At 45.6% G+C, this 27,904-nt stretch overlaps 1 protein-coding gene across 5 annotated transcripts in view; it reads right to left on the bottom strand.

The window, feature by feature from the left end:
- MTCL1 (microtubule crosslinking factor 1) overlaps positions 1-27,904 on the bottom strand; it is a 490,856-nt gene that overhangs the window by 330,461 nt on the left and 132,491 nt on the right. The gene's annotated exons all lie outside the window — the stretch shown is intronic.

Raw genomic sequence — 27,904 nt, 5'->3', positions numbered from 1 at the left:
CGAACCCAATGGCGGAAAAAAAACAATCTGAGGATGGAGAGGATGCCCATGCGCACTGTGGTCCAGGGAAGGAGTTACCTATCTCAGGATACTTCGAAGACTCTTCCAGGACAACAACGTGCAAACATCAGGACCCAACACTAGGCGGCGATCTATGCACAGATATGAATTCAGCAGCCCACATGCCTCGAACAATAAGATAACCCTGGCTACGCCATTATGGGAGTCGGAACAGCTTGGGAGCCTCTGGTCCACTAAAGGTTTTGACAACTGGGACCTCATAGGCATCTCAAAAGTGGGCGACCTGTGGGTAAAGGGCGAGGTCAAGTCATTTTCCACCCTGCAACAAGAATTTGATCTTGCTCCTACGGAATACTTCAGATACCTTCAAGTCCACCACGCCTTAGACTCCTGCCTCCAAAAATGGGGAGACCCCCCCTGAAGCCACACTCCTCGAAGACAGACTCCTGGATGGCTATCTTCCAGCAAAGGCCATCTCGCTCACATACAAAAAGTTAGTTAACCATTCTGGAGACCCTCTAATGAGACCGCAAGAGAAGTGGGAAGGGGATGGCATAATACTAGACGATGAGGATTGGGTGGCAGCGGTATCTTCACCATGGGAGGTAGCCATTGCAGCAAAGTTGAGGCTGATACAACTCAAAATTTTACACCGGGTCTATATCATTTTGCAGTTTTATATAGTGCGACATGACCCAAAGGTATTGGAGTGCTTACAGGAGCATCTTTTACATTACACAAGCACACATTCATTTTTTTGTAAGCACAGGGAGATTAAGTGGTTTGCCCAGAATCACAGGATTTTGAGCAGACACCAAGAATTTAACCTGGTTCCCCAGCTCTACAGTCATCAGCTCTGGCTGTTGCGCCACATCCATACCCCTATACAAGATATCAGTAAAAGGGTTCCACAAAACATGCTTTCTGACACGATTGAAAAATCCATGATTATGTGGAGTATGGCCAGGTGTTGCCATGTCAGTAGGAGGCCAGCCACAGTTTTCCAAGAAGGCCTAGGGGACATTTACATCATACACATGTGATATAAGTGATTCTAGAAGATATATACATCTTTATTCTCTAGCAGCATCAAGAGGCAATGTGTTGGCATAGTTGGCTTATAAAGAAGATTGCCTTCCAAAGCTTCAGAAATAGCTGCACAAGAATTTTTTTTAATTTGGTCTACGAAAGAAGTAAGGACAGATGGTAGGCATACTTCACAATATTTGTTAAATCAGGCTTGTGGACGCAGCTCTAGGGATTGGAACATGTCATGCAAGCACCAGCGACTTTAATCAAGGTCAAATTCATTTTTCGTAAGTCACTGTTAAATTAAGTGATTTTGCCCAGGAACACATGATGTTGAGCCAATACCAGGACTGGAAACGGGGTGCCCAGAACCAAAGTCAGCACCTACGGCATTAATGCCAAATCCGCTCCTCCTTAATAATAATCTACATTTGTAATAATAATCCACATTTGTAAAATGCGAACAATCACCCGTAAGGGTCTCTAGGCGCTGGTGGCCGCCGGGAAGATTAAGCAAGCTATTGCCCAGAGTTACATGGTGCTGGGGATCGAACCGTGATTCCCAGATTCCGGAGTCAGTCGCCCTGGCTGCGGCGCCACACCTCTTCCCACTAGTAGTGGGATGAAGGATAAAGGAGCAAGGCTTTAAAAAATATTACAAAAAGCTCTTCACTCTTACCTGCCAGAGAATGGAATCTTCAGGAAGGATACAACCATTGTAAATTCCTTGCAGTGAAACGTACTTCCGACGTGGGAAGCAACATGGGGTGCAACTAGACCTGAACTTCGGGGTGGAGGGGACTAAGACTCCCAGCCAGGGCTGGCCCTAACACTGATCGCACACCTGAGGGGGACAGGTGAGTGAAGTGTCACATGAACAGGGTGAGTAGTGTGCTTGTGTGACTGCAGGGTGAGGTACAGGGTGAACTCGTGTGACTGCAGGGTGAGGTACAGGGTGAACAGCGCAAGAGCATTGTGAGTGCAGAGTGATCATTGAGAGTGCAGAGTGTGCTGATATGACCGCAACTAAGTGGAGGGAGAACGGTGTGAGTTCACGGTGAGTGGCAGAAGTGCAGTGTGGTCACTGTGAGAGCAGGGTGAGCGGGTGGTATGAGTGCATGGTGATCAGTGTGAGTACATTGTGATCCCTGTGAGTGCAGGGTGAGTTTGAAAGAGAAGGGCGAGAATGAGGAGTGAGTTGTCAGAATACAAGGTGCATTCCCAGACACAGTTGAAGTTACTCAGCATGTTATTTTAAGCTTGGCATAGGGTTTGATATACAAGTTAAACTATTGCTTTTATGGCATTATTCAGGCTCCAGGGATCGAGGCTGGAGGAAATAAATATCGTGCTTATCCTGCAACAAACTTCCAGTCTTGCGATTAGGGTTGCCAGCTCTTTATATTGAGGTCCCAGATGGTACCAAAATATGCAGTCCCCTATGTTATGGACATGGATTTTATCATCATGTTAGAACTGACAGTATCTGAATCGGTGGCAGCAGCCATGTCATATGCCTTAAAAAAAACATACAGGACCTCCTGTCTGACCGGTTTGGACTTGCAAAGTGTCTCAGTACGGACACACCCTCTGGGTGCAGGGGGGTCCCCAAAGTGTGGATCAGGTGTGCGAAATTCTCATCATTTGCTTTTGAGTAATTATGCGAAATTCTACAACAATGATTATGCAAAATACAAAACTGGCATTTAACAGTATATTTTAGCATTAAATGCTTCCTTGCGTCTATTTTGGGATGCGAGGATGCATTTCAAACCAAAAAATGCGTCAAAACCACAAGTGCTGAGAGCAACAGCAACTTGCTTTCTGGGTGTTTGTGTTGTTCCTGTGCTCCCATGCTAAAATGATGTCACATAGTATGACAATTTGAGGAGAGATAATTAGAGCAAAGGCATACTGTTGACAAGTTGCAGTTGCGAAGACCCCCTCAGGCCCCCCCACCCCCATCGTTGTGTGTGTCAGCCCGGGCTGAGACAGCTTCCAGGGCACACACACAGACAGTTTTTGAACTGCCAGCCGCACCGAGTACTTCACAGGTCTTTAAAAGACCATTCACGGGTTAACGAAGCTTTGCTGTTTTTTTCACCTCCTAGCGCCCCTGCATCTCCACTCTGACTATGGCTGAGACACAGGACTGGCGCCTGGAGGCAACAATGGAAGATTAAGTGGTGGGGTGGAGTACGTGCCCCCCCTGAGGGGATGCTGCGCCCCTCCCAGGGGAGCGCGCCCCACAGTTTGAAGACCTATGCCCTAGGGTGTCCTGGCGCTGAGTTCTGATCAGGTGATAGTTGTAGAGGGTTTAGTGAGTAAAGAGCCATGTTTTCAGACCCTTTCTAAAAGAGAGAAGGTCTCCAGCACTTTTCAGAAAGAGCAGAAGATCGTTCCAAGCCTTGGACGCGCAGGCAATAAAGCTACTGCCTCCCCAGCTGGCTTTCCTAGCAGTGGGGATCTGGACATTTTGTGCTCCTTTAGACCGCAGGGTCCTAGTTGGGGCATACTATTTGAATTTTTGCCTCAAATGGTCAGGGCCAATACTGTCGAGAGCCTTAAATGCTACGCATAAGGCCTTAAAACAAACCCTTTGCTTTACCGGAATCCAATGTAGTCGAGTTAACTCTTTTTACCGAACCAAATTTTGGTATGCCTGTCAGAAGCCTGGCGGCTGCATTCCGAGCTATCTGAAACCTATTAAGATGTTGATTCTGGGCATTCAGATAAATGCCAATACAGTAGTGTAGGCGTGAAATAACAAGGACTGTAACTACTGTCCTAAAGTCTGTTTGAGAGAGAAAGGGTTTAATTTTCCTCAGAATTCGCAAGAACAGAAAGCAGGAAGAAACTACTGAACTCATGTGATCGTTGAAGGTCAATCTATTGTCCACAATGACCCCCAGGTTTTTTACTTTCAGAGTTGGAATGGGCTGATTTCCCAACTCTGAGGGCCACCAATCCGAGGTCTAAATATGAGGGTTGTTACCGAAAACAATCACCTCAGTCTTGCTTGAATTCAGCTTCAGACAATTTAAGGCCATCCAACCTACTATGGCTTCCATACAGTCATGGAAGCGAGCTCCAGCTTCCTTTTCATGACAGTTTTTGATGGATAGAACGATCTGTGTATTGTCAGCGTATGAAGATAATTGGAAACCAAAAGATCTAATCAGTGCAGCTAACGGTATCACATAAATATTAAAAAGGGTGGGGCTCAGCGAGGACCCCTGAGGGACACAACATGGAAGGCTAAACGGCTTTGATTTATGGTTATCCAGGTCGACAACACCCTGTGATGGACCGTGTCGAAAGCTGCCGACAAATCCAACATCATCATAACAGCCTTCCCACCACAATCAAGAGCCTCCCTTATCTCTTCGCATGAGAACGTTCTGTACTGTGATTTGTTCTGAAGCCAAAAACATTATTGCTATTACAATAGGAGCTAAGTTGAATGTTCATGGCTTTCTCTATAACCTTCGCGGGCAATGGAAGCCGAGAAATGGGCCAATAGCTGCCAGGATCAAGAGGGTCTAAGGTGGGTTTTTTTTAAAAGAGGAAGAATAGACGCCTTTTTCCAATCTATCGGGAAAAACCCGGTAGAGAAAATGTTGTTAATCAGTGGGCTTAAAACGGAACAAATGATTTCCGGAAGCAATTTAAGTATTGGGACTGGGCAGGGATCAATGGGGGGAGCCTGATCGAACAGAACAAAGAAGTTTAACAGTTTCTTCCAGCCTAAGACGTAAAAACTGGTCCGGAATCGGGTTTATTTTGAATAGGATTCCCTGGAAGTAAACCTACTTCGTACGATTCCGGGGGAAAAAGTATAGAAGATACCTTCAACTTTTTGCAGAAAAAAGGTGGCCAGAGTTTCAAACAAATCTGGGCTGCTATCCATTTTAGTAACGTTAGGCGCGGCTAATTTTTTCACCATTTTAAAAAGCTCTTTGGGGTTTGATCTTGCAAGAAGAATTTTACTGGAAAAGAAGCTCTTTTTTGAATTCCAGCAGCATCTCTTTATAAAATGTAAGACTATACTTATAGTTCAATTTATCAGTGATGTTGTATCCGCTTCTAAAGATTCGCTCTAGTTTTTTGCAGGCCAGCTTCTGCTGCTTGAGCTTATCAGAGTACCATGGAGCCGAAGGATGAGCTCGCTTAGGAGTCCATTTTGTGATTGGAACCAACTTTTTACAAGCCGAGTCTATCTAAATCGGTATAGGCTTTAGTGGCTTTATCAATCTCGGAAGTGGGAAGAGGTAAGGTACACACCAATACCTCCTCTAGTTGTGAACCCTCTAAGTTTTTCCATGCCCTTTTTTCCAGCATCTTCAGCTGGGCCCTATCCGAGATTGGTTCTAATGGCTCCCTCAGCTCAAAGGTTATAGCAATGTGGTCAGACCAGGCCAGAGGGAATACCTCAGAAAAAGATATATAAGGATTATTAGAAAATATCCCATCTAGGGTATGTCCTTTGAGATGTGTGGGACCCACAACAAGCTGCTTGAACTCCCCAGCTTCCATAACTCTTTTCAGGTAGATGGTGTCCGAATCATTAGGATCCTCAAGATATAAATTGAAATCACAGAGTACCGTGAAAGAATTTAGGCTCATACCATCTTCAAGCAGGGTGCCTATTGATTCCAAAACCCCCGATCTAGGGCCAGGCGGACGATAAAGAAGCACCCCCTTGAAGATACCAAAATCCTGAGCATTGATGTTAAAAGAAAGTGCTTCACAGAATGTATTAGATGCAAGATGGAAAACTGCCTTCAAAGTTTTGTGATAAATAACAACTAAACCACCCCCTTTCCTTAGGGGTCTATCTAGTTTCACATTCATTGCCCATTCATCTACTATTCCTGCTACACGACTTAACACTTTGTGTATTTTTCAGATCCTCCCTGCAAGTCAAGTTATTCCAGAACTGCCTTCCAGTCTCAGTAATAACCCACAAAGTGAGATCAAAAAAGGACACTGCTGCAACAATAGTGCCATAAAGCTACCAATGCAAGCACCAGCATTGTGTATCGTTAACCATAGGGATAGAAAAAGTGACATCACTCCCATGGGCTCTTGTCCACCCACACTGTCACATGGCAAAGCGTAACACTCATTGATTCTTGGCCAAAACATCAACAGCAGAGACAACAAACATCCTTTTAAACAATAAGCAATTAATAAAATAGAAGAAAAAGTAACAGAAACTGCAAACTCTTTCAGAATAAGACCCAGTACGGACATACAATTCACGAGGGGCATGGACACAAACCACACTAACAAAAAATACAGATGGACACAAGTCTCATCTGAAGTGCAGAATCACCTTATTTAAAAATCAGATTTTTCTCACTGTGGTCAAATCCATTCATCCATTTATGCAGCTTCATTCCATTGACCAGTCACATTGTTTTGGGTGTTATTGAATACGTGCACATATGGTAAGGTTTGATTAACATATTCTGTTCATTTTGTGAGGTAAGGTTGTGTGAAGGGAGGGGAGAACTCTTTGAGGTGCTAATTAGCAATATGGCTTAGGTGCAGAGGTCTGCACGTGTGGCTGTAGTGTTGCATGCCTAAGATGTTTAGTCGGCTATCTGACGATTGGTTTTGGGGGGTAAAGGAATATGCGATTGGTGAATCAAAATTTTTCCAGCAACAATGTTTTGTTGAGATCTGTGAATGGGAGTTCCAAGGGGCTACCTAATTTGTTCTGTTGAAGTTAAGAGATCTTCCTGTGCATCCGACCAGAAGTGACAAAAAAGTACTTGGCAAGTAGAGTTAAATAACATAGCCAAGCCGTGTTGGATATATCGTATTCCGCATGTATTGTGCTGGGTGGTTGTGCGTGAAATAAATAGTCTTTAAATGCAGGTTATTAATGCCTACATGGCACACGTGAGCTTTTGGAAGTGCGAGATATGATTGCCTGCTGGAACGATGCACACCGTACGAGCATCACCAGGACAATGTGTTAAGTGGAACATCTGGTTACTGCACCACACAAGCAATTTGTCACAACACAGTGGATGTGACACATCACATTTGATTTCCCCAGTGTACCATCCTAATATTTTAATATGTTGTTTAGCAAGGAAAACTAATTTGTTGGATGTCGGACTGCCCTCTGGTAACAACGTAAACAATGCAAACAACATTAAGATAGGTCAAGTAGAACATTTTGTACTTTGTACTGTAACACCTTGCATTTGTGGAGCAGTAATAATCACATGAGGTCACCCCAATTACTCAATATGTTGTTGTTTGACAGGATAAATCAAGGTGATGTAATGATGATGCATTTGAATGTAAAAGTGATTGTCAATGTAGGAGGCCAGTCAATTGTTCTATTATATATTATATTATTGTTCTATTTGGTGTAACAAAACTTGAGGGGGGCCCCCCGTCAACGTATGTGGAGGGGCCCCTCCGGACCCATTCAGGAGCTCTCCGACCGGAGTACTCTGCTGAGGGGGCCCCCTAAAGCTTGGGGGCCCCCGCACCGCGGGGGCCTGTGTTAAGCCACTGCTATCTTCTACATATGAAATTGTTGCAAGCAGGGTAAAGAGGATGAAACTTGGAACCAAGTTTATTATTGCCCTTCCAGAAATTGACTAGTGGAAAATCTGGAGTAGGCTCAAGGAAAGCATTGATTATCTAAGATCTGTCGCTGGAAATCATGGTATTTTGTTCCCAAGTTTCACGAAAACGTTAATCCTGCACTATAGTGATACCAAGTAAAATGCGATGTACACTGGGCATAGTCAGATGGTCTAGTCCAGAGTTCTCCAAAGTTGGTCCTGGAAGGCCAGTTCCCTCCCAGATTTTTAGCATATCCCCATTTAGATAAATGTAGTTATCTTAAAAATCTTGCATGGATCCTGCCCTCCAGGATCGACTTTGGAGAACCCAAGTCTAGTCCGATGCCAGATCTATGACTGATAGTAAATGGTTGGGCTGAGAGACTCCCAGGTTCTGAGAGGCCAGTGCCAATCCCACTGGAACAATATTTGTTGTAAAATCAAAACAAAATCCATAAGTATAATCAAGAGATACACGGCTCCCCTAAATTCAATTGTTACATTAGTGTCTCGATTGATAGATGAGAATATACAAGTTCCAGGTGCTTGGTTGTGACGTTGCTACCAAGGATGTACCTGCAAGGATGACTAAAATGCAATCTACATATCCTGACATGTAAAAAACTGCTAGAGCAAAACTGATAGTACAAGATTAATATTTCACAACATGCACTATGTGATTGCTACTTTGCGAAGACAACAAAAATGCATTTTCAAGGAGTGCAGAAATTTAAATCAGTTACAATGGTAGTGTTTTTCAGGACAACGCACATAAGACTTACAAGATATGAAGAAAATTAACCTAATGCCTTAAAAAAAGCTTTTTGAGGTAATCTGGACTGTACTGCGCTTGAGTGAAGTACAACCTGAAGAGTGGATCTGGTGTGAGGGTATGGTTGCGAAAGACATAAGAGATTAAGGGCCATATGTATGAAAATGCATTTTTGCGATTCTCAAATCGCGATTTTTTATGCGAATCGCTATTTGAGAATTGCAAAACGCTATGTATGTAGGATTTGCAAATAATTTTGCGAATCCTACATATTCCTTAATTGCGGATTGCAAATTGCGATCCGCAATTAAGGAATACCTCCCCATTCATTCCTAGAGGCCCATAGGAATGAATGGGAAGACATTCTCAATTTGCGATTCTCAATTAGTGAATCGCAAATTGGGAATGCAATTTAAAGGGTGCCAGGGTGTCAAAAGGACACCCTGTTGCACCCTGAAATGTGCATGTGTGCACCTGTGGCACACATACATGCCCTAATGGCACTTTGAAAAATGTAAAAAAGTGCATTTTTCAGAGAAATCGCAAATCACCACCAAGTTGAAGTTGGTGGTAATTTGCGATTCCTTAAGACCAAATTGCACTTTTTCTGTGCTTCTTGCATTGCATTTAAGGAATTGCAATTTGCGATTCCTTAAATGCAATCGCAAAATAAGGAAATCACAAATTTTGCGATTCCTTATTTTGCGAGGCAGTTTTTCTTTGATACATATCACTGAGTCAAATTGCGATCGCAATATGGAATGATACATATGGCCCTAAACCAGGTCTGGTTATATGGCATGCAGAGATTTACGCAGTTTCAAGGTAGGTTCTTGTTATTAGTCGAGATGTGATTTACATGGAATGTAGAGAATTACTGTGGTTAAACTAAGAGGGAATTTAGCTTGGAATTAGGAGTAACGCAAAGATAAACCTTGGTCTCTACAAGTTCTAGACACGCTTCTGCCCGACTCATAGGTCCTTGGTTTAGATCAGTCACAGGGAACATATGGCAGTGAAATGAGAGCAAATAGAAAACAATCAGGGACCACCAATCGCGTTGCAATTTTGCTGGACACAACTTACTAGCATGGACTACGCTGTAAAATTCTGATTGGCTTTCATCCTTCCCAGATTATCCATCTTGCATTTGAAGTGAAGCACATGAGCTGCAGGTTTAGAGTTTTTACATCAATGCATTTACATTGTTGATAAAATGCAGTGGTATATAGTGCAATTGGATTTTTTGTTGTAAGGTATTATTGTGAATCAATACATTACCAAGGCAGATGAGACTCATCTTGATGGGGATTAGATTTCAAAGTCGCCTGAGTGAGGTATTAAATGGTGTCACTGCAGGAGCAGGGATTCTGTTCAGAGGCCATTTCAGGCCTTGAAGTGGGCAAACGGGAGCGGACGCGTGTTACACTTGACTTTAACGCAGATGATATTACCTAGAGAAAGCCTAGCCCTCCAAGCAGCATGAGCCTTGAACATGCGAACTGGGAGAGATAGAAGAGAGCGAAAAGAATACCATTGGATGGAACATAAAATAGATAAAAGGAGGCACCCACTGAATAGGCTGGCCAGCCAAAGGGAAGGCTCATGTCTCCTCCGCAGGAAATCCGTTGATAACCAAGTAGCACCTCATGTGGATAGAAAGCTTTAGAAAAGGGAAGCCAGGAAAAGGAGTGCATAGACCTTAGGAGCTACAAGTGCAAGAAGGAAGTGGAATGGAGCAAGGAGCCATCAAGTTGTGTTGGAAGGAGGCACTCATATCATGGTGGTAAGAGGAAGGGGAAAGTCGTGATGGCCAATCAAGGATCAACTGGTGGGAGTGAATAAACATAAAGGGTTCGCAAGCAGAAGGGTAGGTAATCATGGAGCCATCAAGAAACTACGCAGTTGTGGAAAGCATGATTGGTCCACAGGAGGGAGGTGGAGGCCCATATGAAAGGCGCCTTCAAAAAAGCAGGGGGCAGATACCCTGCTGAATGGGAACAGTGGACAGAAGACGACTTGGGAAGCCCTTCGGGACCACGGAAGCATGCATATTGGGGCAGTGGAATGAAGAAGAAGTCTTAGAAAACCCTAAAGGAAAAGGTTCTCTAACTAAACAATGCTGGAGAGTGTGTGGGAGAATGGAAGGGGGTCAGATTAAGTGAAAGGAACAAGGTGCAGCATCATGTCCTAGAAGGCTTGGGTGGAGGTAAAGGGCAAGGAGAGGAATGGGGACCTATGAGAAGAAACAAAAGTGATAAAAGGAAAATTTGCAGATAACACATTTTTCCCTTGGAGAAAAAAAGTTAATTGTCTAGGAAACCTTTCACGGACACCACTATTAAACAAGCATTGGCATAGCCAATAGGTCTCGCTTTTGGGACCTTATAAGTAATTAGTTATGCAGCAGAATATCCTTGGTGCAACAAGACCAACTGTTGCATGGTTAAACACTTATAAGTGTACACTTATAACACTGGAAGGGGAATAATGCTGGGGAAGGCGGAGGTGGTTTGTGGGGGTGGGGCTGATTGTCAGCGCGGAGCGGCATAATGGCGCTCCACCCCCGGATGGCACCTTGCATTTGATTACGACAAATGCATTCGTAAACTGTGATTGGCACAGACGCGGTGTCTTGCTGAACAATGGTGCGGCTGAGCGCAATACACAAATAGCGTCCTCATTCCATTAGCGGTTGGTAGCGGCTTTTGCAAGATTTGGCATTACCAATGAATAATAAACGACAGCTCCTAGTGACAATGTAGTTTACTCTCTGATGGGTTGCATCTGCGGCCGCCTCTGCCGGTCGGAGGAGTCAGGTGTGGTGTGTGCGCATCTGGATGTGGGGGGCCGTGGGTGGTCGTGGTGCTTGGATGTGGCGTATGAATGCATCGTTCAGGGATGAAGTGCGACAGAGGGATGAGGAGGACCACAGTGAGGTTGGGGGCGAAGTTTTGGATGGGTGGGCTCCGGGGTCCACACGGGAATGCTTGGGTGCAGGAAAGGGCGCTCCAGAAAGGGGGTGGGTCTCGGGCTGTGGGACGCTCAGTTGAGGGTTGCGGAGGCGTAGATGGTGGGCTCGGGAGCACAGGGTGGCGTAACAAGACAGTGGGGATGGCGGGGTTTCCGGGGCGGGTGGGGGCTTATGCTCGGAGCTGCCGATCTTGGAGGGGGGTGGGGGCTGGATTTGGGTCCGGCGTGGTTCAACGTCCTGGGTTCCTGGGTAGGGTGATTGGTCTCGTCGGCAGGCTCAGCTGAAAGGGGGAAGGAGGGGACACCGTCATTGGGCAGCCTGGGGAAGGAGCAGCGAGGGGTTTAATTGCGAAGTTAAGGAGAGCGCTGGGAATGCCAGATGGGAAAGCAGCAGAGCGCAGGAGCAACGGGGGGGGGGGGGGTGCTTGCAGGAGGGGACGTATGCATGAGTTGGGTGGTCTTCATGCCATAGCCTTTCATACTTCTGAGCCCGGTGTGGTTGGTTACAGTTTCTGCGGGCGCTCGGGAGACATGGCTGGGGGCCGGGCACGGTCATGGGAGGGGTGAAGGGGTGTATTGCAAGGGAGGATGCGGGGAGGGCTGAGGGTGATGGGTGCAGGGCAGACTGTCACCCTCAAAGGTGGGAGGTAATAGAGCCTGTCTGGGGGAAACTTGGGGGCAGTGGGGCAGAGGGTGTACGGTTTCCAAGGGAAGATTGGGTGCGGCTGCACCCGAGGCTGGGCCCAGGGCCACCTGACGGACCTTGCAGAGGCGCGCATGGAGGATGGCCGAGCATGGCGGCTTTTATAACAACTTCAAGCTCGATTTGTGTTCAATGCTAGACTCACATTTGCATACTATGGTACGGCTGCATTAAAAATACATGCAGTTATGGTTGGAAGGCAAAGTTGTGGGCCTCGAGCACGGCATGGGGGAAGGGCATGTAGGGGAAGTTAGGAAGCCACACCCGTCCGCGTCTGGAATGGTTGGATCCAGCGCGTGAATGGTTGCAATGAATGAGCTGTTCCTAGGTGGGGGCCAGGCTTTGTCAGGACAGTGCTGCAGAGTGTTAATGCTGCCGTGTTTGGAAGCCCCTCTAGCAATCCCTCTTATGAGAAAAATTAAGGATGCTGCGCATGTGTAGCAAGGGGGTCATGTCCGGTCAGCGGCTGTGTTGAAGCGCGCGCTTGGGAGAGCAAGCCCGCGAGCGATGCGAGGAATGCGCGTGCGGCCATGAAAGTAAAAGACAAGCCTGGCCTCAAAAGTGGTGCACGCGCGAGCGCCCGCCGCGGCGAAAGTGAGTGCACTGCGTTTTAATTACCCCGTGACGGAGGAAAGACAGATGGCGGGTGCACGCTCGAGTAACCGCAAGCTAGAGGACACCAAAAGCCTGAGGTAGCACTTTCAAAACCTGCTTACTAAATGTCTCGCAGAACAAAGCATGCGCTGGCTCAGGCGAGACCTAAAAAGGGCTTTCTATCCGCTTTCCCCGCCTTCAGAGTCAGCTGCTCCTATGTTTACTACACTGGTGTTTTTTTTTTGCATTTGTAGGTGCATATTATGGATGTCAAGTTTTGTCATCAGTACTGATTCAGTATGGAACTTTAATTATACAAATGCTACTCTGTGCACTTAAATGAACTGTGTACAAAACAGTTGTGTATCGGGCCCTCTCATCAGTGACTGTGCTTCTTGAGTGGATCGTCCATCGCTACCCTTGCAAACAGTTGCTTTTTTTAGGTCGCAGCCTACCAGACAGCACAGCTGTCTGGTTTACTAAAGACATCTTGGGGACATTCAGAAAGTTGACCTAGGAATGCATTCCGCCAGTTGTTTACCATTGGCTTTGTGGTTTGCAACTCACATATTCTGGCTTTCTATTTGCTAGCTTTATTTGCTTTAGGCTGTCTAGCTCGAGTTTGTCTCTTCCGTTGTCCAAACCTTGTTCACTGTATTCTAACATGAACTCGCTTTCTGTAATAAGGTCTTAAATCTTGTTCCTATCTTTTCAGACTTACTGTACATTCAAAGACAGAGGTCAAACGTCAAGTGGTGTCTTACAGGGAACTTGGTGTTTACTTTTCTTTCTCGGACTTCAAAGGAAGAGGAGTTATGTGACAATCATGCTGGCTAGTGGGAACATGCTTGAGGAAGGCTGTACAGATTTAATTTCTAGCACACAACAAAATGTAAATGTCATAAAATGAACGGTGCAGACGATCAAATCAATACATAGGGAAAATACATTTCCACACGTTATCGTTTGATCGTTGTATACTTTTATCAGTAAAACTGTACATGAGTGCAAATGTAATGGTCATTTAAATTGAAGAGGTGTTGCCTGTAATGGTAGTACGCTACCATAGCATGTTTACTCCACGTTACCCCACTCCACTCTACACAAATCCACGCCACTGCACTCTACTCTGCACTACTCCACTCTATGCCTTTCTAATCTACACCACTTCCACGCCAACACACTCTACCCCACACTACTATGCACCACTGCATTCTACACCACTCTGCACCACTGCCTTCTATGCCACCCTACAGTGCACTCTATGCCACTGCACTCTACGCTAATGCACTCTACATCACGTTGCTCAAAACCAATGCACTATACACTACTCTATTCTACTCTGTCACTACACTCTACGCCACTCTATTCTGCACCACTGTACTCTATGACACTGCTCTCTGTGCTACTCCTCTCTGCACCACTGCACTCTACAACAATGCACTCCACTCCACTCTACTATACACCAATGCATACTATAACAGATAACTCTGCAACACTGCACTCTCTGCCACTGAACTCTACACCAATCCACTCCAATGGACTCTAATCGACTCTGAAGCACTGCACTCTACTGCATACCACTGCACTCCACACCACTTCATTCTACTCTAAAACAATTTACTCTATGCCACTGCATTCTATGCCACTCTATTGCACTCTGCACCACTCCACACCACTGCAATCTATGGCAATCTACTCTGCACCACTACATTGTACACCACTCTATTCTAGGCCATTGCACTCTACATCACTTTAATCTGCACCACTGTACACCACTGCACTTTACACTAATGCACTGTACGTCGCTGAACTCTGCGCCGCTGAACTCTGCATCTCTTATGCACTAGGCCAATGCATTCTACACCACTCGAATCTACTTTGCACTACTGCACTATATGCCACTTCACTCGATGCCTCTCTACTTTACACCACTCTATGCCAGTGCACTCTATCCCACTCTACTGTGCACCACTGCACTCATCGCCACTACACTCTACACAAGTCCACGACAATTCACTCTGCAACACTGAACTCTACTCCACTACTCTAGAATACTCCACACTACCCTGCACCACTCCACTCTGCAATACTTCACTTTACTCTGAAACAAATTGCCCTACACTACTGCACTCTATGCCACTGCAATTTATGCCACTCTACGCCACTACTCTATACCACTGCACTCTGCCCTGCACCACTATACTCTATCCTGCACTACTCCACTTCAATTTACTCTGAAACAATCTACTCTGCACCAGTTCTCTACGCCAATTCACTCCACCCTTCACCACTGCACTCTATGCCAATTCACTACACCACTTTACTCAAAACCAATGCACCCTACGTCACTGTACCTATGTCAACTACTTTGCACCACAGCACTTTACACCACTATAATCTACACCATTCTACTCTATGAAACTGCAATCTATGCCACGTCAACTCTCACCATTGCGTTCTGTCACTGCACTATATGCCACTCTTGTACTATGCACCTCTGTACTCCATGTCACTGCTCTCTGGACCACTACTACTTTGCACCACTGCACTCTGCATGATTGCACTCTACACCACAGCACCACTCTACTCTGCATCACTTCAACCTTATGCCACCACTCTTTACCCTGCACCACTCCACTCTGCACCACTGCTCTTTCTGCCACTGAGCTCTACTCCGCTCTACATTGCTTAACTATACGCCACTGTACTCAATGCCAATCCACTCTAATCTACTCTGCACAACTGCACTAATCGCCACTTCATTTTACTCTGAAACAATCTGCTCTATCCACTGCAGTCTATGTCACTCTATTCCCTCTACACCAATCCACTCTATGCCACTCCTTACTAGGCCACTCAATATTATACCGCTGCACTCTACACCAATGCACTCTATGTCACTCTACTCTACACCACCACAATCTACGAGACTCTACTCTGCAGCACTGCATTCTCTGCCACTGAATCCTATGCCACTCTACACCACTCTACTTTATGCCACTCTACTGCACTTTAGGTCAATGCTCTCTACGCCACGCTGCACCACTGCTTTCTACATCACTCCACTCAACAACACTGCACTCTATCAATGCACTGTCCGCCACTACTCCATACTACTCCACTCTACACCACTCCACTCTACACCACTTACTTTACTCTGAAACAATTTACCCTACGCCACTGCACTCTGTGCCACTCCAGTCTATGCCACTGCAATAAAGGCTGTGCCACTCTGCACTAAACCACTTTACCCTGCACCACTATAAACTGCCCTGCACCACTCCACTCTAAACAATCTACTCGGCACCACTGCACTAAATGCCACTCTACACTACTGCAGTCTATGCTATGCAATTGTTCTCTAAAGCACAGCACTCTACTTCACTTTACTCAAAACCAATGCAACATACTCCACTGCATTTTTGCCAACTAAATTGCACCACTGCACTTTATGCCACTATACTATACAACATTCTACTCTAGGTTACTGCACTCTACATCACTGCACTCTACGTCATTCTATTCTACTCTGCACCACTCTACGTCACTGCTTTCTGCACCACTATGAACCCTGCACTCTGAAACTCTACTCTGCAGGACTGCACTCTAGAGTGGCATAGAGTTGAGTGGTGCCGAGTAATCTATGCCTCAGTACTCTACACTACTACACTCTAAGCCAATCTACTATGCACCACTGTACTTTATGCCACTCCACGACACTCCACAACACTACTCTTTGATGCTCCTCTCCATTAGCTTCTGCTCCACTGACTCTACTTTATTCTGTGCAACTCCACTCTATGGTATTCTACGACACTACTCCACTCAACAATGCTCTATGCCACTTTACTCCACTCTATTCTATGACACTACTCCACTATACTCTACTCCATTCCCCACTATGACACTCCACTGACAATCTACTCTGCTATACGCAACACCCTATATGCCACTCCACTCTGCTCTACACCACATCACAACAGTCTATGCCACTCCACTCAACTAGGACACCGAGCTCCACTCTATGATACTCTACTCTCTCCACAACACTGTATGCCACTCCATAACATTACACTCGATACCACTTTATGACACTCCACGCCACTCTCCTTTACCCTACTAACTTTTAAGCATGCTGAACAGCAGCCACTCTTGCATACAACATTGCTAAAACATATTGGCAAAGCTGAAGCTCTTGCATAGGCAAGAACTGTTGGCTTTGCCAATGCTTGTTGTATTCGTTATTGCACAAAGTATTCTGTAGGTTTGCATTTTGAGCCATACAAATTAATGGTCAGGTTGCAACTCTGTGCAACTTATATGTGTACTGTTCACAAGGTTGTGTGGACCGTCTTTCAGCTGCCTTGCACTATTCCACGTTTATGTATCTTATTACAAACAGTGAAGAGTGGTAAATTAAATGAAACCACAGAAGTAAGAAAGCTTAAACAAATGTGCTGCCTGCTATACTTGACAAGGCATTTATCCTCCTGTGAATGTTTGGCCATGTTGTCACAAAAGATATGTTGTAAATCTTCCAGTCAGGCCAGTGAAATTATACGATTCTGCAGCCACAGCGTTTTCCACATAATTATGGATTTGCCGTCCTCAGCACAATCCATCATGTGCGGCAAAAATTACAGTTTATCACAAAGTGTGTTTCTAGCTAAAATGGATAAAAATCTACTAAAAAGGCTACCACACAAGTTGCTGCACAGTGGCAAGCTCTTTGCAAAAGGTACCTGCTAACTTTCCAGTTGCCAATTGCTTTATTTAATTCTTAACCAGATACTAATGAGGAGAAACCTTTAGCCAGTCAATTTTAACATATGTAAACATGACTAAATAGTTAAGTAATTTGGTCCTCCTCCGCCATAGTCTCAGTAGGCCTTGTTATGTCTTCACTTAGTATGCTGGTAACACTGTGGCCGAGTTCCACTTCCAGAATCCGGGTTGTTGGATTCTAGGAAGCGGGAAGATCCGCGAGCCGGCATTCAACGGTCACGGAAAGCGACCTCGGAGGGCTAATCGAGCCTCATGCTGTACAGAGCGTGATCAGCAGCAGCAAGGCCATCACGTGCACGTAATAGCTTACCCCACGTCACAGTGCACCCTATGTCACAGTGCAGCGCATCTCTTGCTTCGGCGCACCACTCTGTGCAGCTCGCCCCAAGCTTCTGCGCATCTCAATGTGTCCGCATTGTGCTCACGCCTCTCCAAGGAATCTGCTCATTCAGCATCATGATGCAACACACGTCCCCTTGCTGATTTTTGGGTGGGAGGCAACATCGCCAGCTGTTGGTAGTGAATCGGCCTGTTTTGCTCGGTGACAGGCACACCGCTGACTGGAGGGCACCGTCTAAATCACCTGCTGCATCAGCCTGTCCTTTGCGGCGACAGGCACACCTTGTACAATTGGATGGTGCAGTTGCGGTAAGGAGTTGCACACGGAGCAGTTTTGGCAGTTTCGTTAAGAGTTGGTATATGCCGGTCATACCGTTTAACCAACTCTTGTGACAGGCACACCTTTCCCATTACCTCCCAGTACCAACCTACTTTACATTTCTCGGTGACTGGCACACCTCTAACACTATGGTGGATCATCAACGTAACTAAGATTCATTACCTTTCCAGTAATCAAAAGAGCATCATTAGGTCTTGGCGGCGCATACCACCTCCACCAGTTTTTTTAGACAGTCGTGGTCAACCTTGCATGGGATGGGAGGATTGGAAGGATGCCTTCATGACGTACCTTGAGGCAATTGGTGGTGATGCGTTTGTCGCAAAAAGAAAATTCGCCATTTTTTTAAATCACAATTTAGGTATTGAGGAGGAATGTATTAAAAACCCTACCCATGGAAGGTAGGAATGTGGATGAAGGATCAGAAGTCAAAGAGGATGCCTATGACATGGCCTTAAGAGCACTAGAAGAAAACTATGGGGAAAAAGTAAGTGTGGTGGTAGAAAGGCATAAATTATTTTCCGGCTGCTAAGCAAAAGGTGAATCGGTGGATCAATAGGTTGTAGCTTTACGCAGATTGGCTGTCACGTGCAAGTTTAGGGATCTCAGGGACCAAATTATAAGAGATCAGATGATTAATAGAACATTCAATATTAAAATTCAAGAAAAGCTATGGACTATGAAAGATCCTACATTGGATGGGGCCATTGAAGTGGCAAAACGTATTGAAAACACTTCCTTGTATGTGAAAGAGTTGGAGGTGGCAAGTGCTAAGGGGGACAATGACCGATAGGTCATGTAAGATATGTGCCATCAAAAAACGGTACTAAAAAACAAGGCAGAAGGTACCACTAGTCAGAAAATTCATGAGGGCGCCAAAGTTAGGTCATGTTTCAGGTGCGGTAGTGTAAGGCACACTGCAGAATCAAGCAATTGTCCTTCCACCAATAATACTTGTTTTAAATGTAAAAAGACGGGTCACTTTTCTAGAGTTTGTAAATTGGGCCAAAGAGCTCAATTAAAATAAGCATTGAAAATGCAATAGGTCTCGCCTTTGATTAAGTTAAAGCCATTTGCTTTGCTAATGGTATTGTATAGCAAAGCAAATGGCTTTAACTTAATAAAAGGCAAGACCTATTGCATTTTTAATGCTTGGTTTTTTTTTGCTGTTTGACGGGTGGGGTGCAATGAACAAAAGAAGAGCGGGAACACCTTCAATTTGAATATCTTTAATACATTTCTTCTTTGTAATTTAAAAAAAGAAGTAAACATGTGACACTCGATGGCTACTGGATAGTTTGTTACGCGTGGTGACTGACTGACAGGGATTATGCTGCCGTAATCCCATTTTTCAAAAGATGCTCCAGGCTGCATTTATTTTTTACTAAACCATGGATTGCGCTGTTCGGTTTTGAGAAAGCTACATTCTGAACAGCCTCCAACTCACTAGGCACCCGCTGTTGAATGGCCAACAGCTCACATTAAAGGGGTTGTCGCACGCTAAATCCAAGGGCTGTGGTACAGTTGGGACCAAGCTACTAGGTTGCTAGCGTGTAATTGAATCTAAATGATAAAATATAATTGGAACACCTCTGTTTTGGTAGCCACTGTTCCTAGTCCTTCCTCTGTTGCTACACCCTGGAAGTGTTTACCCTCTGAAAGTGGAGGCTGATGTAGCCAGGCTGCTGTTATTATTTCGGCCAGCGTTTTGATGGGAACCACACAATTTCATTAATAATGTGCTAAATTGAACTGAACTTTAGCAAGGGGGTGTTTGCTATTAAGCGCCCACTGCATCAACCCCACGGCCACTGCTGGCTGGAAAAGACAGCTCCTTTACTTGTACGCCCTCGCTTGTTCCAATCAGCGCCAGCTGAGCTACAGAGCTTTTTTATTTTTTATTGCAGCCTGCTGTAGCCTGGTGCCACAGCCCTGCCCGCTAATACAGCTTCTCGTTCCATTGTGGGCTGCAGGCAGCACTACATGCATGGGGGGGCGGCGGCAATAAGCCACGCAGATATGACTCGCCCACCCTACCAGTGGAGGTTTTCGCCCTCACCTGCAAGGACGCCAATAGTCCGAGAAGAGCTGGCCCCCCCGACACTATGTGCACCAACTTACGGGTACTCTATAATCGGTGTTTCTGCATCTATCTAGGGATAGGCAAGGCATATGGGCCATACAAGTAAATTCTTCACAGTTGCCGCATCAATATGCCAGGGCCCTTAACGCTATAAGCCTTAGTGAAGCCTTCCGGCGCTTACTTTAACGACGCTTCTCCTGTATTTGTTGCCGCGCGATACTTGACGGATCTTACCCTCTACATGCCAGTCAGCCGCCCCAGGTTCGACCCCTGGTTGCCCGACGAGTTGCCTCCGCCTTGGGTGGCCCCGAAGGTCGCCACTGTGCTGGTTCCCGCTGCCAGTGGGGGTGCTTTATATCTCGAGCTGTTCTGGCGATAGCCTTTGCTGGTCCCGCTTCCCCAGGCAGAGTCACGTCGCCAGCTGTGGCGGTCTTCTGCTGGTGGCTACCCATTGGGAGGATCTCAGCCGTGTTCTGTGAAGCGCGGGATTCGGGACATGGAGTGGTTGAGTGCAGCAGGAGAAGGAGATTCTCGACCCTTGAGCATGAAGTCGCTGCAGCAGATACCTCACTGCTCCTGTGGTCCCTTATTGCGGCGAATTCCTCCTTACTGTCCCGGTGATGCTCGACCCTCTGGGCACCGCGCCCTCTTTCAGTCGCACACAAATCATTGCTCATCCGGAGCGTGAGGCCGCAGGAGTGGCCGTTTTACTGGGATCAGGAAGATGCATTCCACACGCAACACACCGCACCAGACCGTCATTGCTGAAGTGTGTGCTGTACTGCTTTAAGAAAATGGACGCGCAATGCCATAAAAAAAAACAAGCCGAGAACAGAGAAACGAAAAGCGCGTTAGCCATTGTTGAAGGCAAACGCGGTAATACGAAAAAGAAGTGCTTAACGGCTAATTAAGAGACACTGTTTCCCACCGCAAGTAAAAAATCGAATCCCGGTGGGCAGGGCCAAAAGAGGACAGGGTGGCAACCCTCAGTGGAATGATTGCCTCCGGTGCAATCATTACACTGTTTTGCATCATTCATGACGCAAAACGACGCGCACCAATCAAAATTGTAGGCGGAGCAGCGACACTACTTCTGGAATCGTATCAATTCCAAGAAGCCCTCGCCTGGCGAGAGCAGTGCATCGCGCTGCCAACACCAGGCGAGACCTAAAAAAACTGAATTACGTGGATAGAGGCAGAATGCCAAGTGGGGATGACAAGGTGGTGGATCATGTAAGCTCTGTCAACATGTGCACGTACCGTCCCCCCCAAGTGTGTGGTTAAGATGAATGGGAAGGAAGTACATGCATGGACCGATTCTTGTTCGCCGTTTACCCTGATTGATGTACACATATGGAAGAGCATACAAACAGAAGAATTGATTCCTGCGGACATTGAATCAGAGGGATATGGCGGCAAGAAGCAACCTGTGTTGGGGTATTTTAGGTCTAAGTTAGAGTCTGAGGATAGGGAAGCCCATGGCAAGGTATATAATGTTGAAAAGGGACGGTTCTTGTTGGGATGGAAAGAGCAGCGTGAATTAGGCATTGTGCTAAATCATAATCATCCTAATCAGGTATTGTTGAAACAAGCACCTTTGGAAACGAACTGGGTTAGTAGGTTTCCTAAGCTGTTCGGGAAAGAGTTGGGATGCCTGACCAAGTTTGAGCATCACATTGTGTTGAAGAAAGGAGCTATACTTGAGGTGCACAAAGTGTGAAATGTGCCTTTGGCACTGAGAGCACCACTGAAGGGCGAATTGGCGAGACTGAGCAAGGAGGGAGTGATTGAGCCGATTGAAGCTTCGGAATGGTTGAGTCTGATCGTAATAGCTAGGAAGCCCAATGGGAAAATTTGCATGTGCGTTAACCCTAGAGATCTGAACAGTTCCATTTTGGGTGGATCGCCATCCCCTTTTGAGAATCATCGAGATGCTGGCTAGTGTGAAAGGGGGGAAGATGTTTAACCACTTTAGATGTGTCCAGTGCTTACCACCAGGTATGACTGGAGAAGGATTCGAGGCACTTAACATCTGTTATAACGCCTGAGGGCGGGTATAGATTTGTTCGCATGACTTTTGGCTTAGCCTCAGCTGTGTTCTAAAGGGTTATGCAAGGAGTACTAAAGGATTTGTCTATTGTCTTAGTGTTCCAAGACGATGTGTTGGTGTGGGGTGAGGACAAGGAACGGCACAATGTGTTATTAAAGGAGGTATTACAAAGGATGGACGCGGGTGGTCTCAACACTGGACTGGAAAAGTGCAGGTTTGGCACTGAAGAAGTGGAATATCTGGGCCATGCATTGTCACATGAAGGAGTGAAACCCAAATTAAATCTACTTGAGGCCATTGAGAAAGCCCCTGCTCCCAGTGATAAGGATTAGTTAAGGTATTTTTGGGGGCTAGCTGAGTACTACGCCAAGTGCACCATTTCGCTGATAAGGTGTAAAAGTAAATGCAGTGCATTTATATAGCGCTCCGCACACCCCCGAAAGGGTCTCTCAGGGGTTGTGCACATACCGCTGTGGAACCCTTCCTGGCCTTTCCCTGTAAAGTGCCCACTCCTGGGCACCCCCAAGGTGAAGCCAGGCATCCTAGCGCTTTTGGGGCCGTTGTGGAGATTAAGCAAGCTATTGCCCAGAGTTGCAGAGTGGGACCCAGGATTAGAATAGGCACAGAGGCGAGAATTATCGGGTCCGGGGAAATTGAGCCCAAGACCCGCCGAGGCAGGAATTGAACCCTGGTCCGGGCCAGACCTCTGCATCAGGGTCTGCCGCTCTAACCATTGAGCCACACTTCTCCACGCATTGAGGGCCATCATGAAGAAGGGCGTTAGTTTTCAGTGGTCAGTGGAGTGTCAAGTCTTGTTTGATAATCTTAAGAACGCCATTGTGGGGGCGGTAGCACTCAAGTCATTTGATCCGGAAGATAGGACCATTATTGTAACAGATGCTAGCAATCATGGTCTAGGGGCTGTGTTGATGCAGGTCCAGGACAAGGAGAGAGTGTCAGCTTTCACGTCACGCACTTTGAAGGGTTCAAAGAGTTCTTATTCCACAGTGGAGAAGGAGGCCCTTGCCTGTTGGTTGGGTGTGGAGCTATTTCAAGTGTTTGTGTGGGAGTTGGAGTTTGAGCAGCGCACAGACCACAAACGTTTGTGGACTTCTTCACGACGACAGATGCAGGGAAGGCTATGCCTTTTATTCCCAAATGGCTATATAGATTACAGGAATAGGTGTTCATGGTTAAGTATATCCCTGGATGAAAAAACGGATTGTCTATCCAGATTCCGGTTAACCTGTGATGAGAAGATTGAATGGATGGTGGCCGAAAAATCTGATTTTGGGGGAGCCATTAAGAAGGATGAGTGGATGAAAGCTGTGTCAGAGGATTCTGTCCTGACAAGGCTTATTATGGCGTTACCCAATGTACAGGGTTGGAAGGACAATGTGGAGTTGGAGCCCTATAAGAATGTGTGGGGGGGGGGGGAGATATCAGTTGATGAGGTTGTACCCGAGAGTCTCAGGGTGAGAGTGATGAATTTGCTGCATGCGGGCTATGGAGGGATGTCCGCCATGAAAAAGAGGGTCAGGTAGATTTTTGGTGGCCTGGGATGCAGAAACACCTGGAGAGACATGTGCGGAATTGTATTCCGTGTGCATGTAGTGATAAACCACACGTGGCGCATGAGTCTAGAATTAATCTGGTAAACCTGCCCATGAGGCCGTGGCAAAGGGTCACCATGGATATTTGTGGACCGTTTGGGTGCCAGTAAGAAGTTTACCATAGTTATGATTAACTGTTTTTCAAAATGGCCTGAAGTGGGATTTGTAAAGGAAGTAAAAGCTAATAAAATCATAGCATTTTGTGAAAAAATTGTTTGCCAAGAGGGTTGTCCAGCTGAAATCATGACAGATAATGGCCCACAATTCATATCTGAAGAAATCAGCCCATTCCTCAAAAATTGGGAGATCGGTCACTGCAAGACCCCGGTGTATAATCCCAGGGGAAATGGTTTAATTAAGCGTTTCAAATGAGTTTTCGGTGAAAGCATTTGATTGGCTCTGGCCAGCAACCCCTGCTGGAGAAGACAGGTGATGGAGCTGCTATGGAACTATCGGGTCAATCCGCATACTGTAACAGGCGAAACTACTTTCTGCCTTCTCAAGGGAAGGGTGTCATGTACTATGGTAGTCCCAGCCTTGATGGCCAGGTCTGGGCCACGTCATGTGACTACGCCAAGTTGCGTGAGAAAGTTGACGATCATCAGACAAGAGATAAATAATGTCACAGTGAGAAAGTAAAGAAGGGTGACAAGGTTTTCATAAATGGCACCTGGGTCAGGGTGAAGGTTGACAACCTTAAAAGAAAGGGTAGTTTCAAGTTTTCCGCACCAAGGAGGGTGGTGGAAGTTGTGGGAAACGATGTCAAGTGGTCTGATGGCAAACGGCGGAAATTGCCTACGTGACTTGGAGTGGAAAGAGACTAATGGATGAGACAGGATGGGGACAGGAACCAGAATGGAAATTTGTGCAGGAGAGAACCCAGTACACATCAGAGCTAGACAAAAGGGTTTGGCTGACTACGTATGCTATTAAATATCTTCTTAAGAGTGTATAGGATATTTTGATTCCTTGCAATGTTTGTTTAGATGCCTTGTTTTTGATTTCTTTGCAATGTTTATTTTATATATGCTTTCTTCTTCGTTGTTGTTCTAATTCAAAGAAGGGAGATGTATTATGTCTTCACTTTATATGCTCGGAACACGGTGGCCGAGTTCCACTTCCGGAATCCTGGGTTGTCGGATTCTAGGAAGCTGGAAGATCAGTTGCCATGGACGTGTTCAACCGGGGGCCGTTTTCCCCCTCTAATAAAGAAGCTAATTGTTCACTATATAAAGTCTTGGTCTCCTTAAAAGGCCTAATCACAGTGCACCAACACCACTGACAGGTTGAGAGAATGGTCACCATTTTGGAGTGGGAATGCACACTGCTTCTTGCAAGTGCTGGTAAAGGGGAAGTTAACTGATGCAGTGACCCCACATCGTCCTATGCTAACAGGAGATAAATGGTAATTTGATTTGATTGATTTTATGATTTTATATAGCGCTGAATCACCCCGAGGTCTATCTCTGCACTTGTAACTGTTGGCAAAGGATGGGGAGAGTTAGCAGCAAAAGCACCAAGAAGCAAGAACTGCAAGAAGCAAGAACTGCAGGAGTCAAACAGGTGGATTTTCGGAACTCCTTCATCCAGCACTCTCCCGTTCTCAACCTGTTTGAACAGATCACTACACAAATCAAATACTGGGAGGAGGTGACACTAAACAGACAAGCCTACGCAAAGCTTTTATGTGCACTATAAGGTCATTTTCACTGCGAGAAAATGTTCTCTCAAATGTAGCCCAGAGATTCCCTGCCAGGTTAATCTCCTGCTTAGCTTTTCTATACACAATTTCTCATGCCCTTATTACCCAAACTGCTGCCCCACAAATTTCACTGGTTTGACCAGGTCTCTAGATATACATTGATGTGGTTTTAGCTTGTGGATTGAGAATGGATACACTTAGCAATATAAGAAAAACTTGTAAACATTATGGCTTACTATTATGAAATACATCTAGCCACAGAGCACTTAGATGATTCAGGTTGATAGACAGGTTGTATGTAATTTAATAGAAAGAGGATTTCATAGAACACCATTACTGAAATAACATTTCACCTTAACTGTTTAATGGAAATGTTCAAAATTAATACTTTAAAGGTGCACATGCAATGGTTGCAGATTGTAATTTCAGAAACAGGTTTGTTGGAGGTATTTTTTTCAGTGCTTTACTTCAGGGAACCTCATTTCAGATTTCCATTTTTTAAATTGTCAAACAATTACTTCAGATGCTTTTTATTCGCCGACTTCTGCCACCCCTAAACTCCATCCATGTTATGTTATGTTATGTTAAATTTAGCTTATAAAGCGCACGTACGCCCGTAGGCTTCATGGCGCTGTAGGAGGTTTTCAGAGCATAACACAACAACAGGAGGACAACTTAGAACGTCTAAGGATAAGCTTCTCTAAAAAGCCAGGTCTTAAAGGCTAGTCTAAAGGCTAGAATATCCTCGTGTGACCTTAAAGAAGCTGGTAAGGAGTTCCAGAGGGAGGCAGCAAGAAAATGAAAAGAGCTGCCGCCCTGACGTTGTTTCCTAACAACCGGCACCATGAGCAAGTTTTTGTGACCAGAGCGGAGGTTGCGGGAGGGGATGTATCTGGCAAGCAGATTGATGATAAATTTGGGGCCTTTACTTTGTAATGCCCTAAAGATAATGCAGCCGGTTTTAAAAGCCGCCTTCTGGGCTACCGGCAGCCAGTGCAGGTCTGCCAGGCCTGGCCCGATGGACTGCCATTTAGGAAGCCCACAGATCAGCCTGGCCGCCTGATTTTGAACCAGCTGCAGCCTCTTGAGCTGCCCGGCTGGAAGGCCCAAATATAAACTATTTGAGTAGTCCAGCCTAGACAGCACAAGGGCGATGGTCACCTGTATCAGGGCAGAATGGGTTAGGAAATGGGCAATCTTTCTAATCTTGCGCAGCTGAAAGAAGCAAGCGGAAACAACTGACCCTACCTGACTTTTCATACGACACTCAACACTATCCATCTCTGTCCCCTAAACACCTATCACCATGCCTAAACTACACCCGTCCCTGAACACTAAAGGCCCTTTTCTACCTCTAAACTCCACCCGTCCCAGAAACCTAAAAAACTCGCAAGTACATCTAAAGCACACCCAACGATCACCCACAACAAACCCTTTCTATAAACGCCACCCATCCCTGGATCTTTAAAAGCCACTCACTACCCTAAATTCCATCCAATCCTAAACCTTAAAAACGCTTCACCACCCCTAAACTCTAACCATCACTGAACCTTGAAAACTTTCACCAGCCCTAAACTCTGCCCATCCATGAACCCTCAAACCCTTCGCCACCACAAGGCTGCACTCATTTCTGATGCCTAAAAACCCTCACCACATCTAAACTCCATCCATCTTTTGAACCCTTAAAAATCCTTTTTATTCCTGAACTCAAACAATTATGGACTCCTAAAAAACCCTAATCACCCCTACCCCTAAACATTAACCATCGCTGAACCCAAAAACTCCTCCTTAGTCCTTAACGCCACCCAAATTTAATGTAATTGTGAATTTGTCAAAAGTTATTTTTCATTTAAATGTTTTCCTTTAATTTTCAATTTGTTTGTATTGCCTTAAAATAGTCTTTCCTTAAACTTGGTTTTCCATGATTTGGTTATCTCCAATGTGGTTTCTCCGTTTTCGTTTTTCCATTAATTCACATACATCAAGATAGACATGCGGAGACCTCCTGATTTCGGTTTGGGTCAGCTCACTAGACCCGTCTACAGCAGACAAGAGGGCTAGAACCCATATTGTAGAAGCGGATGCCACTTTAAGTGATATAGTGACCTCGCATTCTCAGAGTCATAAATCAGAAGGTATTTCTACATGTAAGCATTGTTATCGTTAGAAGAGAGACACTTCAGAAAATGCAACATAAGATGTGCAGAGTAAAAACCTTAAAGACACATTTATAAATGCATTATGAAAAAACATAATGGGAATCAAGGAAAATGTTCTCAGAATGCAAAACACATTTGATCTAAAATG

This window comes from Triturus cristatus, chromosome 5_2, assembly GCF_964204655.1.
Source record: "Triturus cristatus chromosome 5_2, aTriCri1.1, whole genome shotgun sequence".
In the NCBI taxonomy this organism is placed as follows: Eukaryota; Metazoa; Chordata; class Amphibia; order Caudata; family Salamandridae; genus Triturus; species Triturus cristatus.
Note: the sequence above shows the minus strand (reverse complement) of the source record. Positions and strands in the feature narration are given on the sequence as shown.